Source organism: Alligator sinensis, unplaced genomic scaffold, assembly GCF_000455745.1.
Source record: "Alligator sinensis unplaced genomic scaffold, ASM45574v1 scaffold143_1, whole genome shotgun sequence".
Lineage (NCBI taxonomy): Eukaryota > Metazoa > Chordata > Crocodylia > Alligatoridae > Alligator > Alligator sinensis.
Window position 1 is genome coordinate 2062923 of NW_005842156.1, and position 5143 is coordinate 2068065.

Genomic DNA, 5143 nt, shown 5'->3' on the forward strand with positions numbered 1-5143 from the left:
AAGAAGTTTCTGAACCTTTCTGATTGCAAAGCATTGTAGGGCTGATCTGGTATCAGTGGAAGTTACACTTGCTGACCCTTGGCCTGAATTTCACAGTGACCAAACCTGTATATGCCAGTTTTGCCAGGCCTTTTTCTGATATTACTAGCCTATCCTGAGAATTCTTACCTGGAGAATTGCAGATAGAATCTAGCTTTTTCTCAGGGGCTGACCTCCACAAAGGGGCCAAATCACATTCAGAAATACCTAGTTCAAACCAAAGAATGAAAAAGTTATCTTGAGGATACTTCAAGGAAAGTGAAAAAACCTGAGAGCTCTCTTCAAAATCCTACATCTCAGAATGTATCACTCTGAAGTCAAAAGTACCACAGCTTACAATGAGTCTTTTTGTGTTTGTCATGCCATAGAATGATCTATTCTGGAATATCTTCAGCTGATCAGGAAGTTCTAGAATTGACAAGTGTTACAGAACACTGAGGTGCCCTGCTTCCAAAGAGGGGAAAACTGCTGGGGAGGAAGCCCTAGAAGGAAATAAGCCCAGCTGTGGGTTGCCGGGGCAACCAGGGAAGGTCAGCTGACCAGAAGGGGCAGGGTCTGGCCCTTATAAACCCTAGGGGCTGGGGCCAAAAGGAGTTCCTTGCCAGCAGCTTCTGGAGTTAAGAGGTGGGAACTGCAGGGACTCCTCAAGCGGAGTAAGGGAAGCAAAGCTGGAGGCTTAAGCAATGATGTTAAGTTATAGCCAGGTGGCTTATGTTAAGTTATAGCCTAGGGGCTTGTTTTGCGTTGTTGTCATGTTGTTACACCGGTGGTTTGTGTGAGGCTATTATGGCTTGGAGGAGGCCTCATAAAGGGACCCACAGGGTTGTGGGGGCCCCGGTGCCAGTGAGGGCACAGCGTATTCAAGGGGAACCCACAGCAAAGTGTGAGGACCCCAGTGCCAGTGTGGGCACAGCATAAGGGGTACATAGACCCCAGCCCCAGAGAGGGGGCGTGTTTGAGAAGCCCCAGGGCAGGCGTGGCGAGCCCCAGAGAAGGGGTGTTACAGAGAAGCTCCTGTGTGGGCGTGGGGAGCCCTGGAAAGGGGGCAGCACTGCTGGGGAGCCCCAGAGAGGGGGCAGTTGACAGAGCAGGCCCTGAGAGAGGGCAGAACGCCCGGTGAGGGAGCAAAAGCCCCAGAGGAGGGGGGCAGTTACAGAGAAGCCCCAATGCGGGCGTGGTGAGCCCCGGAGAGGGGGCAGCACTGCTGGGGAAGGCCCTGAGAGAGCAAAAGAGGGGCCAGTGTGTAGATTGAGACATAACCTCTATTCCATCAGCGAGGTGTGGACTGCGGTGTAGGGGGAGGAAACTGAGCTGCAGATAGCGCCCCCTAGTGGCGGGGCAGAATAAGGGAAGCCTCCCACTAATTAATACTAATTAATTAATTAACAACAAGGCATGGCAGGCGAGTAGGTGGGCGGTTGCCCCAGAGACAGGTGGGTGGGCCACATTAAGGGCGGCCCAGAAGTGACCACCTGTCACAGCAAGTCGGGGGCAAATTTCTGTAGGTGAGGTGGCTGGTTATATTATTTCTATCTTGACTGTCCCTTGGGGGCTCAATGAGGCAGTAATGCACTGAAACCCAGGTTTACATTGAATTACAGTTTAGCTTTACAATTCAAGTTTTAAAGGTTAAGTATAGACATTCAAGAAGCCTGAGCCTGAATTGATTCAATCTTTGCAGGTTAGTCTAACCTAAATAGATTGAACTGATTTGCAAGTGAATAGACATTGACTTTTGATTCTGAATATGCCTTCAGTGGCTCTGTCCAAAAGCCGGGGACTGCTACAGCAAGTCCTCCCTTCCCTTCCACAGTGGGTGGGCAGGGCAGGGCAGGGAAGCTGAGCTGAGGGAGGGGGCATGGCCAGGCCCTGGCAAGCCTGAAGCCTGAATATGACTGGGGAGGGGTTTAAACCCCCACCCTGGCCTGCAGGGACCCCAGCTGGGATGTGCCTGGAGGGAGAAGAGGGGAAACATCCCTTGCCAGGTTTTTTTTGTTTTTGTTTTGTTTTTTGGGGGGCATGGCCAGACCCCAGCCCCCCAGCCAGATGCTGGCCTGGCATGGCCCCCTAAAGTGAAGGGGGCAGGAAGGAGGTTTATTCCACCCTCCCTCCCTACTCCCCCCCAGAACCCCAGCCGGGGTCTGCCTGGCTGGGGTGCAGCAGTCCCTGTCAGGGCCCACCCCTCACTCTCACTGCTCCAGCACCAGGGGCAGGGGCATGGCCAGATGCTGGCCAGCATGATGAAGGGGCCAGGAAGGGGGTTCATTTTACCCCCTGCTAGCCCCGGCCAGTTCTTTAACAACTGCTTGTCACACCATTGCCTGCACAGCAAAGGTAACTAGCTCCTTGTTAAAATGTTAATCCAAGGTCCATCAAGATTGCAGTATGGGGCTAGCAACTTTGTTTGTTTCTCAATTATTGACCCACCTACCTAGCAGAGTGTGTTTTCCTTTCCAGAGACTTATTGGAGGAAGGGACACACAGGGGGCAGGTCTGTGCAGCCGACCCTGCTCGGGGAGGGAACCCCAGCAGGGCAGATCCCAGTATGAGGGCAGTCTGGGGTCAAAGCAGGGGGCTCCATTGCCCTGCCTCCCCACCACTGCCTTGCTGGGTTGACAGGTGCAGGCGGGACACCGAACTGGGGAGCAGGGGCTTTACTGCCTCAACTCTTTAACAGCCTGGGGGTGGGGCCAGCTCAGCTCAGCCAGAGTAGAGGAGCACTGGTGGAAGCTAGCCCACCTGGCCTGTAAGGGGGATTAGCAAGGGGGCTGCAAAGCATCTTGGGATGTTGGGGGACTGTAACCTAACTTGTTTCAGGAGGGGATCTGGAACAGAAGTTCAAAAGACTGGTCTAACCTAAACTGGTTAAATCTGATACTACATCCATCTAGGTCTATCTTAAACCAGGTTCTGCCATTTTGAAACCAGTTTATGTGCACTGAACCTCTGTTCTGTTACAGGTTTAGACTGGTTTCTGATCACTTATACCAGTTTACATGTAATTTTTGTCCCCAGCCTTTGTATGTATAATAAAGTATCTGTTGGGTCAAAGATTGATCCTCAGTCTTCATATCCTATCTGAATGCCTTAATCATTATGCTATAAAGTTTCTCCATTCCCCTTCCCCGCATCTTCCCTGCCAGTGATACTGAATTATTTACACAGTGGAATAGCTATAACTGGAGAGGGTGAAATAACTTTGTCCCAGAGTAGCCAGCAGCCAGGACAGTCTCCTGAGGGGTAGGAAAGCTAGGTTCCAGATCCTTGTCTCGTTGAAAAAGGAAAATCCAATACAGGATGTCTGTACTAGTCCTACAGTGCTCTTCAGAGGGCCATTGGTAAGCAAGGACACCTCTGAATGTGGTGTCCTTGCTGAACTCCACTCTGCATACACCAAACCCAGAAGTCAGGCAGTGAAGTTGCTCTGAGGAAAATCCCTGCTGCCACCCTCTACCTGCTTGAGAATAGCAGCAGGGGCACTGACAGGGCAATTCGACTGCCTCATTATGAAGCATGGTGTATATGGAGCAAGAGCTGGAGGGTGAGATGTGCTTTTCCACAGCATTCTCAAGGGCATTGCTGAATGCCCACAGTTATCTAATACATGGTACTTAAATCAAGTTAACATTTAGCTGCATTGAATGTAGCTTTATTAATAACTTCAGGAAAAGGGAGTAATAATGAATAAATGGGAACACATCTAATGGGATACTATGAAGGAACTGAAAAATTGCAAACTAGTCCATCCCTGTTGCAAAGCTTTTAAAGATCCCTACTTAATAAATATCTGAACACATGTGGAAAAGGCTTGACTTGCAAAGGGCATAGAAAAAATCTTTAGGTATCTAAGAGCACAGCCCAACACATTGACTTGTTCCCAGAGTATATAATACTGCAGTCTATTTTGAGGGGGTTTGGTTTGGAGGAGGAGTGTGTGAAGGGAGTGGGGGCAGTGGGTTATAGTTTGTTTGTTTTTTTTTGCCTCAGGAAAGGTTGTGGGGAGGGAGGGCAGGAATTAGATATTTTTATTTACAATGTTCTTAATAACCAATAGTTCAAAACTGTAGATAACATTTGGGGTTCAACTTGGATACTATTTTAAATTATTCAGATTTTTTGTCATGTTGATATAGTTTAGTATAAATCATTAAGATTGGGCATATTTTTGCCCTGACTTTGATTCTTGTGATTGTTGTTTCCAAAAAAGACCTCATGTCCTTGAGCACTTAAAGTCTGTGTAAGCTACCTGCTGGAAACTTCTAGTTTGCTTTAGAGTACATGTCCTGGGACTTACAAAGGCTGGGGTTTGAATGAGCTCCATATGTTTGGGTTCCTATCCAGCAACTACCAGAACTACATCTCTCTGGAAGGGCTGCATGGTAGAGGTGTGCAAAGCTTTGGGTAATGATTTGATTCAGAGGAGATTTGGCCCAATTTGATGGCCGAATCTCCAAATCCAAATTAAATCAGGGAACCTATAAAAAGGTCTGAATTGAATCAGAAAAGATTCGGAGAGCTTCTGCAATTTGGACAGTCCCTGCTCACTGCAGGAGGGAGCTAGAGCTGGACTCCATACTGGTAAGTAAGGGGCAGGGGAGAGGGGCTAGAGGAGGGAGGAGGGGACCATGGAGGACCCCTGCCAGGCCCCATCCCCTGCCTGCCCCCCACCCTCCCCATGGCTGCCCTGCTTGCCCCAGCTCCCATTTGTTTAAAACAAATCCCCCACTCACTCAGTGCTGCCAGGCAGGAGGGGAGATCCCCACTGCCCCATGCTTCATGGGGGGGGCTCTGCCACAAGCCCCCCAGCCTGCTCCCCACTCTCCCCCCCCCCCCCCCCATGACTGCCCTGCCTGCCCTGGCTCTGGCCCTTTAAGAAAAAAAAACAAAACAAAAAACACGAACTCAACAGCTCCTACAGCAGCTTCAGGGGGGCTCATGCAGAGCCCCTCACACAGCATGAGGCAGTGGGGGGCAGTGGAGGTCACCCCCACCAGGCAAGAACCGGTGAGTCTGGGTTGTTGTTTTTTTTGCTTGAAGGGCCTGGAGCTGGAGCAGGAGGGGCAGCCATGGAGGAGGCTGGGGGGGGGGGGGGGGGGGGCGGGGC

At 50.4% G+C, this 5143-nt stretch overlaps 1 long non-coding RNA gene across 1 annotated transcript in view; it reads left to right on the top strand.

Moving 5' to 3' along the window:
* Window positions 1–639: 639 nt before the first annotated feature.
* The window catches only part of LOC102384860, an 8228-nt gene continuing 3724 nt past the window's right edge, over window positions 640–5143 (top strand). The window contains exon 1 of the long non-coding RNA XR_324084.1: window positions 640–663. This is a non-coding gene — a long non-coding RNA (uncharacterized LOC102384860). The remainder of the gene's footprint in view (window positions 664–5143) is intronic.